At 38.1% G+C, this 11328-nt stretch overlaps 1 protein-coding gene across 6 annotated transcripts in view; it reads right to left on the reverse strand.

The window, feature by feature from the left end:
• Positions 1-11328, reverse strand: part of LOC144980905 (uncharacterized) — a 32048-nt gene extending 20720 nt beyond the window's left edge. For 2 of the 6 annotated variants that reach the window (XM_078928819.1, XM_078928816.1), the window contains exons 1-2: positions 11182-11328; positions 10876-10930 (exon numbers count right to left, since the gene is read on the reverse strand). The gene's annotated coding sequence lies outside the window, so the exon portion shown is untranslated. The other 4 variants (XM_078928815.1, XM_078928814.1, XM_078928820.1 and 1 more) reach the window with 2 other exon arrangements.

Genomic DNA, 11328 nt, shown 5'->3' on the forward strand with positions numbered 1-11328 from the left:
TCCCATATTATTCAATAACCGGCCCAAATTAATAACAAATCGTATAATTAAGTCAATGATGTTTAAAACTAAACAAACTTACCCGAATGCATTATTCAAACACATTTTCCTAACAAAACAAACCTCCGTCGAAAAATGAACTGACCTGCACGCACATAACATTACACAAACACACCACCACACACTCATAACACACTCGACTCGAATTTATACCTTATCAAACACATAATTTTATGAAATGTAAGGTGACCTAAGGTAAGCACACACTCGCATATCTTTCAAAAGTGACATCAGGTTGCTGGGCTTTTAACCAGTTATCTGCGTACTCTGGATAACGCGTATTTAACAACTTGGCCAGAAAACTCGTCCTTCAAATATCGATCGATTTAAATGACGCTGATCATGGCAAAACCTCTCAAACCTGGTATCTCGCGAGGTCTTATTTACTCCCAGGTTTGAGAGTTTTTACCAAGATGAAGGTCGTTTAAATCGATCGATATTTGAAGGACGAGTTTTCTGGAATTTTTAAATACGTGTTTTCCCAGAGTATGGCAGTTAACTGGTAAACTAGATCAGTTTAAGATCTTTGCTTTCAGGAGCTTTGCGGCGCATACGCCACTTTGAGGATATAATTTCAGAACAGGATATGATATCGATGCTATGCGTTTAGGTAAAATACTCACCGATCTGTCCTCCATATCAATTGTACCAACACTGCCAACATATTAAACAAAACCACAAAAAAACTACGTGTGACCTTCAACGGGTAAACTACTCACAACATCCGCCAGCCGGATATAACGTACCAACACATGCTATGTGTAACCTTGAACGTTTATAGTCTCTTTGATATCATCATCATCATCATCATCATCATCATCATCATCATCATCATCATCATCATCATCATGGCTTATAGATAGTGTGCAGATGACGTCACTCAGGCCTTTGTTATTGTTTTTGCCATCCGCGTTTGTGAATTGTTCTCACTAAACTGTATTAACCAGACTATAAAAGTTCATGGTTACACAGAGTTTGTGTGTTGGTCCGTTATACTTCCGGATGGCAATGTTGTGAACTCCTTGGCCAAGCGCATTCTATCTATAGATAGTTCGAAGATGACGTAGCTCAGGTCTTTGTTATTGTTTTTTGCCATCCGCGTTTATGAACAATGCTCACTGAACTGTATTAACCTGACTATAAACGTTCATGGATACACACAGTTTTATGTGTTGGTCCGTTATACTTCCGGATGGCAATGTTATGAGCTTCTTATCCAAGCGCATACTATCTATACTCCTGGACGTAGCCTCCCAACTGCCAACCGAAACAAGCTTCTGTCCTGCGCCATCCTTCCACATTACACACTGGCCTTTTCATCAATTTGGTGATGTCTTGGTCTCCCTCTCCCTCTTTTACCCTCCACAATACCCTCTAGAAATTCTTTTTCATGGCTGTCATGTCTCTTGATATGTCCAAAACAGACAAGTTTTAGTTTCTGTATCATCTTGATGAGATTTGCCTTCCCAATGCCCAGCGACTCCTTCACATTTTTGTCAGTTCCTTTGCTGTTCATGGAATGCGGAGAATTTTACGGTAGAATTTCATTTCAAATGCATTAATTTTATTCTCATTGTTTTTTTTTTGGTGATTGTCCATGATTCGCATCCATAATATAATACTGTTGGAAATATGCATGTTCTTAATATATTCATTTTCAGTTGGATGCTTTCACTTTTCCATAATGTCATCATTTTGTCAATTTTTGATATAATTTAGTGAAAAGTAATCACCAAAATGACTGTCTAAATAAAAACAACGACACCGAGCTGAGTGACGTCAATTTCGTTCCTTCTATAGTCTGTTTGAGAGACCTTCATAAGAGCTAATCACCTAACTTGCGGTCTAAAACCATAACAAAGAGCCGAGTGACGTCAGCTTCATTCGTCTTCCTCGTCTCTTTTGCGTGGCGTTCCTTCTGTGCATACCATTGCAGTGTTGGTACAATAGGATTCAAGAGTCCGATGTCACTTCCGCCCAGCAACAAGCAACTTGGTTCTAAACAAAGAAAATCGGTACTTTTTATTCTTCATGCTGGCTAGAACTTTTCACATGTCATGTGATCGGAATGTATAAAAGTCTAAACATGGTCAGATTTATAATGTCTTTCTCCTCTGGATACACGTTTATGCTCGTCGGAGAAGTATTTCATAAGGGCGTCCGCCATTGTTCCGATAGTTTAGAACCAGTTAATAAGTTACTATGCATCATTACGAGGGAAGTGACGTCACGGCTGTTAAAGCCTATTGAGTATGCTGTGGGTGTGTGGTGTCGGATGGCAATGTTGTAGCTTCTTAGCCAAGCGTATACTATCTATAGAATTGCACTGTGACACCGTGCGTCTAACAGACCTAGTTACGCAATCACTGCTGGGTGGACACAGGGGGTAAAAAAAAAATTGACTGCACTCGGAATCGATCTTGGTCCCTTGCTCGTGAAACGAGTGCTCTACCAACTGAAATATCGTAACCTTCTGCCGGTGTGAAATGCCTTAGAAAATGAAACAACACATGGGCCAGATTTATGCAATCTTGGTCAACTATCCAGCCGCTGACCACGTTCAGCTTCGCTTAACTTTTGTTGTCGATAGAACGAAGTTGACGTCATTCAGGTCTTTGTTATTGTTTTTAGCCAGCCATTTTTATGAGTAGTTCTCACTGAGTATTTATCAGACTATAGATAGTATGCAGATGACGTCACTCAGGCCTTTGTTATTGTTTTTGCCATCCGCGTTTGTGAGTTGTTCTCACTAAACTGTATTAACCAGACTTTAAAAGTTCATGGTTACACAGAGTTTGTGTGTTGGTCCGTTATACTTCCGGATGGCAATGTTGTGAACTCCTTGGCCAAGCGCATTCTATCTATAAACGTTCAAGGTTACACATAGTTTTGTGTGTTGGTACGTTATATCCGGCTGGCGGATTGTTGTGAACTGTTTGGCTAAGCGCAAAGCAGCAATACAACGAAGCATCGGACTGACGAGCAAGCAACGCCCAACAGATAGATACAACATGAATGGAAGCGATCGACATTCAATGTTTTCGTAAAACCAAGTCATCAATCACATGATTTGTAGCTGTCCAATAATTGGATATTTCTTTAAAAATGTAAACACGCTGCTTTGTTTACAAATGATATAGATAGTTCGAAGATGACGTCACTCAGGTCTTTGTTATTGATTTTTGCCATCCGCGTTTATGAGTAATGCTCACTGAACTGTATTAACCCGACTATAAACGTTCATGGATACACACAGTTTTGTGTGTTGATCCGTTATACTTCCGGATGGCAATGTTATGAGCTTCTTAGCCAAGCGCATACTATCTATAAACATACCCATGTGTCAAGCTGAATCAAATGACCAATACGATTCAATAGTCTGATGTCACGCCGCCTGGCAACGGCGGCCATCTTGGTTCTAAACAAAGAAAATCATTACTTTTTATTTTTCATGCTGGCTAGAACTTTTCATATGTCTTGTGATCAGAATGTGTAAAAGTCAAAACATGATCAAATTTATGGGTTTTTTCCCCCTCTGGATACCCTTTATACTCGCCGGAGAAATATTTCATACAGAGTCCGCCATTGTTCCGATAGTTTAGAGCCAGTGTTACTAAGTTACCATGCGTCATTAGGAAGGAAGTGACGTTACGACTATTGTATCCTATTGTGATGTAAGATATTTAAAAAGCTGTGAACACTTTCCACTAAGAGGGTCACTTTGAGCACATTTTGCAAGGTGACCAATGACCTCGAGCACATGGAAAGTTATTATAGATAGTATGCCATCCGGAAGTATAACGGACAAACATACAAAACTTTGTGTAACCATGATCGTTTATAGTCAGGTTAATACAGTTAAGTGAGAATTACTCATAAACGCGGATGGCAAAAAACAAAAACAAAGACGTGAGTGACGTCAACTTCGAACTATCTCTGGATCTCATGCCCATTGATACCAGTATGCTTTCAATGTTGAAGTTAGTTCAATGTGTTATAGATAGAACGAAGGTGTTTGTTATTGTTTTTTGCCATCCATGTTTATGAGTAATTTTTACTAAACTGTATTAACCAGACTCTAAACGTTCAAGATTACACATAGTTTTGTGTATTGGTCCGTAGAAACAGAAGCAGAATATACCTCTTTTTATGGTGAACCCTTAACATCTTTCAAAGAAATTTCAATAAATGACACAAAGAAAACGATTCTCTCTAGTCCTAGCAAATCATGTAGGCTCGACCCTTTACCAACATCCCTTTTGAAGGAGTGTATTGATGAACTTGCACCTTACATCACTGAATTGAGTAATCAATCATTAAGGGAGGGAGTTGTTCCAGAAAGCTTCAAGAAAGCATTGGTGAAGCCATTGTTGAAGAAAGCGGGACTTGACAGTGATAATTTTAAAAACTTTAGGCCTGTATCAAATCTACCATTCATTTCCAAAATTTTAAAAAAGATTGTACTAAAACAACTTTCTTGTCACGTGAAACATAATAACCTCGATGAGTGCTTTCAATCGGCTTATCGGCAAAATCATAGCACAGAAACAGCATTGATGAGAATCACAAATGACTTGCTGCAAATTATTGATCAAGGAAAAACCACCATCTTTAGTCTTCTCGATCTTTCGGCGGCCTTTGACACCATCGACCATGCCATACTACTTCGAAGGCTACAAGTTACTTTCGGCATATCGGGCACTGCTCTAAACTGGTTTGCATCATATCTTACTCAAAGAACTCAATCAGTTTTAATTGGGGAAGTAACTTCGTCAGAGCGTGACCTTCATTTTGGTGTACCTCAAGGATCCGTTTTAGGTCCAGTCCTTTTTGTACTTTACACTTCCCCTGTTGTGAGTAATCTTAGAGCAACATTCTCTCGCTTACCATATGTACGCCGACGATACCCAGATATATAGCATGTGTTTGCAATCCGATATAGTTTCAAAGATAACTGTTTACGAACAATGCATCAACCATGTGATGAGATGGATGTCTGCAAATAGATTAAAATTAAATGGCGACAAGACTGAAGCCTTATTCATTGCTAGTTCAAATAATAAGACAGATCCATTTACACTGGCACTGACAATCAACGATAATGACAAAATACAACTCACAACATCAGCAAAAAATCTCGGCATCACCTTAGAGAGTGATCTGTCAATGAACAAACATATTAACAATGTGAGAACAAGTGCTATCTGCATTCTAAGAAATATCAGAACAATCAGATCATTTATTAATAGGGAAACTTGCAACAAATTGGTAACATCTTTGATATTTCCGAAAATGGACTACTGCAATGCACTGTTTGTTGGTCAGACAAAGGACAAAATAAACAAACTCCAGAAAATACAGAACATGGCAGCCCGCGTTGTACTACAGAAAGACAGAAAAACTGCGTCTCCCGCATTACTACAGCAGCTGCATTGGCTGCCAGTGGACCAGCGGATTAAATATAAATCTTCAACTATCGTTTTCAAATGCCTGGAGGGCTCGTCACCAGCATATCTTTCAAACCTCGTTGAACGGTATAACCCACAGCGATCGCTTCGATCAACAAACGACCTCAAATTGAAAACACCCCGCTGTCGAGTGAAGGCTGGTGAACGCGCCTTTCAGCATTCTGGTCCAAGGTTGTGGAATTTACCACCACTAGAGATACGTTCTTCGTCTTCACTAGAGGAATTCAAACGTCGATTGAAGACATTCTTATTCCGACAGGCTTTCTTTTGATTATGTGTATAATTAGCGTTGTTCGTGTACTGTGTTAGGGCTTCATGATTAAGTTAATCTATGTTATGCGCCCAGAGCCCTCCTGATGAAGGGATGTTTGGCGCACTATAAATCTATACCATTATTATTATTATTATACTTCCGGGTGGCAATGTTGTGAGTTTCTTAGCCAAGCGCACAACATCTATAAAATTATTATAGATAGTTCTTAGTTGACGTCACTCAGGCCTTTGTTATTGTATTTTGCCATCCGCGTTTGTGAGTGATACTCACTAAACTGTATTACCCCGACTATAAAAGTTCATGGTTACACATAGTTTTGTGTGTTGGTCCGTTATACTTCCGGATGGCAATGTTATGAGCTTCTTTACCAAGCGCATACTATCTATAAAATATGTATAGATTGTTCGAAGTCGACATCACTCAGGTCTTTGTTATTGTTTTTTTTTTGCCATCCGCGTTTATGAGTAGTTTTCACTAAACTGTATTAACCAGACTATAGACGTTCATGGTTACACACAATTTTGTGTGTTGGTCCGTTTTACTTCCGGATGGCAATGTTATGAGCTTCTTCGCCATGCGCATACTATCTATCGAAGAAAAGAAGTAAAGAGTAGTCGTCACTCAGCTTTTTATCACTGTTTTTAGATAGTCATTTTCGTGATTAGTTCTCACTAAAAGTGTATCAATCAGACTATAAACGTACACGTTTACACACCGTTTTGTGTGTTGGTACGTTATATCCGGGTGACGGATGTTGTGAATATTTCAAACGCATAGCATCAATAAAATGTGCAGCGGGAGGGAAAAAAGGGACCAACCCCCCCCCCCCCCCCAAAAAAAAAAAGGAAGTGGTTATTCAGTATCAGATACTGAATAGTGCTTTGCCACTATTCAGTATCCATAAGGAACTCTTTTTTATAGAGAGAGTGAAAAGCGCGACAATCTCGGTTGAACTGCTGACCTACTTCCAGATTGAACAAGTGCAGTAAATGACAGCCCGATTCAAAGTTGTAAAAATATTTTGATCGAAATTTTTAAATTTCTGCTATCGTGCAATTAATATAGTTCAAAATATCAAAATAGAGAAGGCAGTCAAATACATTTTTTAATGTCTGAATAGACATGATTAAATGTCTCTAAAAGTTCAGTGACACCATGGCATGGTGGATATAAGCTGTTTGACTCTGAGCTTAAGGCTCGAGAGTTCAAATCCCGGTAAGGGTAACTTTTTTTTTTTTTTCCCAATATTTTTTTAAAATTCCTTCTGTCTATTTATATTTTTTAAACTTTTGTTTTAATAATTTTATTTGCTTGAAATATACTTTAATGTTGATAATATACTATTGTTCTTTTATTATTATTATTATTATTATTATTATTATTATTATTATTATTATTATTATTATTATTATTATTATTATTATTAATATTATTATTATTATTATTATTATTATTATTATTATTATTATTATTATTAGTACTTACTTACTATTATTATTATCGTTGTTGTTGTAATCGTCATCATCGTCATTATTATGATTATGGTTATGATTTTTTTTTTAAATCAAGTAGTTGGAGTAATTTAATCAGTTATCGATTTATTACGAATATCTTTTATGTGTTATCATCGCGTTGTTGTTTTTCATTATTGTGCTCTTCTATTGTTTATTACTTTTTAAAATCTTGCTTTTTTCTGTTGTTGTTGTTCTCCTTGTTGTTGTTGTTTGTTTGTTTGTTTTGTCATCTAAGACAAACCCGATTCATTATAAATTCATTTTTAATTGAGCGATGTACTTCCGAGAATTACTTGCCGTATTATATTGAAATTTACATGACAATAATAATAATAATAATAATAATAATAATAATAATAATAATAATAATAATAATAATGATAATGATGATAATAATAATAATAATAATAATAATAATAATAATAATAATAATAATAATAATAATAATAATAATAATAATAATAATAATAATTTAAATAGATACTGAATATTAGACTACAATTGACATCTATTTACTGAATACACATGGTATTTTTATGGATGTTTCTTTTTTTACGAAACCTGCCAAAACACGCCGAAACCCGACAAAGTTATGGGAAGTAGGCAGCAGTGGGGAGTGAACCTGGGACTCAGGGAAGTGTACACTATTGGGGAGTGAACCTGGGACTGGGTTTCGTTTTTAAAAAAAGCAATTACTTTTTTTACGAAACCCGCCAATATCCGACAAAGTTATGGAAAGAAAGTAACAGTGGGGGAGTGAACCCGAGACTATGGTTTTTCGGCGGGTTTTGGCGGGTTTCGTAAAAAAGTAATTGCTTCATTCTCGTCTGGTACCCAACTCCCATAGTTCGGCTTCATTTCCCACTGGTATCCATCTTCCATAGTCCCAGGTTCATTTCCACTGATTTCCTCTTTTCACAGTCCCAGGTTCACTCCCAACCGGTGTGCACTTCCCTGAGTCCCGGTTCATTGCCCAATGGTGCCCACTTCCCATAACTTTTGACAATTTCGGTAGGTTTCGAAATAAAAGTACATTCTGAGCTCACTGTCCACTGGTATCAGCCTTTCGCAGTCCCGGGTTCAATCCTCATCGGTGTCCAAATCCCAGATTCACTCCCCACTGCTGCCTGCTTCCCATAACTTTGTCGGCTTTTGGCGGGTTTCGTAAAAAAGTAATTCCCCTCCCCCTTGGTATTGCTTTTTTACAAAATCCAGAGTCCCAGGTTCAATTCCCACAAGTGTACACTTCCCTGATTCTCAGGATCACTCCCACTGTTGCCTACTTCAATAACTTTGTCGGATATTGCCAGGTTTAGTCGGGTTTTGTAAAAAAGTACTTGCTTTTATGTGAAACTCGCTGAAACCCGCCGAAAACCAGAGTCTCAGGTTCACTCCCCACTGGTGTACACTTCCCTGAGTCTCAGGTTCACTCCCCACTGTTGCCTACTTCCCATAACTTTCTCGGATATTGCCAGGTTTTCGTCGGGTTTCGTAAAAAAGTAATTGCTTTTATGTGAAACTCGCTGAAATCCACCGAAAACCAGAGTCTCAGGTTCACTCCCCACTGGTGTATATTTCCATGAATCTCAGGTTCACTCCCCACTGTTGTCTACTTCCAACAACTTTGTCGGATATTGCCAGGTTTCGTCGGGTTTCGTAAAAAAGTAATTGCTTTTATGTGAAACTCGCTGAAATCCGCAGAAAACAAGAGTCTCAGGTTCACTGCCCAGTGGTGTACACTTCCATGAATCTCAGGTTCACTCCCCATTGTTGCCTACTTTCAAAATCTGTCGGATATTGCCGGGTTTCGTAAAAAAATAATTGCTTTTATGTGAAACTCGCTGAAATCCGTCGAAAACCATAGTCTCAGGTTCACTCCCCACTGATGTATACTTCCCTTAGTCTCAGGTTCACTCCCCATTATTTGCCTACTTTCCATAACTTTGCCCGATTTTGTTGGGAGATGGCGCATTTCGTAAACAAAAAGTAATTTCTTTTTTTTTTTCAAAACCCGCCGAAACCCAGTCACAGGTTCACTCCCCACTGGTGTACACTTCCCCGAATCTCAGGTTCACTCCCCACTGTTGCCTACTACCCATAACTTTCTCGGATATTGCCAGGTTTTGTCGGGTTTCGTAAAAAAGTAATTGCGTCTTTATGAAACTAGCTGAATCCCACCGAAAACCATAGTCTCAGGTTCACTCCCCACTGATGTACACTTCACTGAGTCTCAGGTTCACTCCCCACGCTTTGCCTACTTTCCACAATTTTGCCGCATATTGTCGGGTTTCGTAAAAAAGTAATCCCCCCCCCCCCTATTTTGTTATTGCTTTTTTACAAAACCCAGAGTCCCAGGTTCACTCCCCACTGGTGTACACTTCCCTGAATCTCAGGTTCATCCCCTCCTCCCCCCCCCCCCCCCCCCCCCCACCTACACACACACACACGCTGCTGCCTACCTCCCATAACTTTGTCGGATATTGCCAGGTGTCGTCGGGTTTCGTAAAAAAGTAATTGCTTTTTATTACGAAACTCGCCGAAACCCAGTCCCAGGTTCACTCCCCACTGGTGTACACTTCTCTGAGTCCCATATTCACTCCCACAGCTGCACTCTTCCCATAACTTTGTCAGGTTTCGGAAAAAAAAACACGTATTATAGTGCAAAACCACTATTCAGTGTCAGATACTGAATAGTGCAAAACCGCTATTCAGTATCTGATACTGAATAGTGCAAAACCACTATTCAGTATCAGATACTGAATAGTGCAAAACCACTATTCAGTATCAGATACTGAATAGTGCTAGCCAAAAAAAAAAACCAAAAAAAAAAAAACCAAAAAAAACCCAACAAAACAACAACAACAACAAAAAAAAAACAACAAAAAAACAAAAAACAAAACAAAACAAAACAAACAACAAAAACCAAAAACAACACAAAACACAAAACAAAACCACGAGGCTTCAGTTGTCCGAGGTATATTGTTCTTGGAATACATTTTTGTCCCTTTTTTCTCCCTAAGTTGTTAAGTTTTCAAGCTCCCTCGACGTGCACTTATTTGCAGATCTGATAACCGAACGCAATTATAGGCTACATTAAACATCGTTGTAATGTACAATTTTATTAGTTGGTTTGAGAGTATTTCCATTACAACAATGAGACCATAACCATTTTGGGTTATGATACCTGCAAATAAGTACACGTGCCCCCCCCCCCCCCCCCACCCCCCACCAAAATAAAAAAAAATCAATAAAAATCATGTCAACTTGGTATAGGCAGAGCCTTTAACCCTCTCCTTACCACATAGAAGAAAAATCGTCACATTCGTTTTCCAACGGTTTTCTAATTCTGATTTCATTTGGTTTTAGTTAACGCTATAAAAACTGGACATTGTGTTGCGGAGCTAATTTTTTGAACAAAATATAGAATAAACTCGTTACTTATCTGTTTGAAAAATATATTTTTATGTTGGGTGGGTATGAAGTTTCGGGTAAAATTCTGAAAATAGCTGGTAAGGAGAGAGTTAATATTTCTAATCCTATCATTTAATTTATACCTTACCTCTGAGACGTGTTATTATCCCCAATGCTGTCATAAACATATGCATGCACTTTAACTGGAACACATTAAAAAAAAAAAAGAATTATAAATACGGTGTTAAAACTGATCGACTTGGGTCGATAAAACACAACAAATCGAGTGCACATCCAGGATATAAATCAGAGCAAGATTCAACGTATGTAATTACAGTACAAAAATAGATAATGTGAAATTTGGCCTTATTTATAATAATGGCACGACCTGTGTTATCAACGAAATATATTCAACAAACTACTAGCTAAATCATCTCTACTAGATACTACACACCGAGGTCAAGACAGAGGTAGCGTGATAATGTGTGGTGTGTTTCTATCCGTAATATCATCGGCCATGTTCTAGATTCAATAGAATAGAATAATATACGTGGTGTATATTACAATCCTTAATCCACACGACGTACCCTCCTGTAATTGT

Source organism: Berghia stephanieae, chromosome 10, assembly GCF_034508935.2.
Source record: "Berghia stephanieae isolate SIO BIC M18660-M18661 chromosome 10, UCSD_Bste_1.3, whole genome shotgun sequence".
Lineage (NCBI taxonomy): Eukaryota > Metazoa > Mollusca > Gastropoda > Nudibranchia > Aeolidiidae > Berghia > Berghia stephanieae.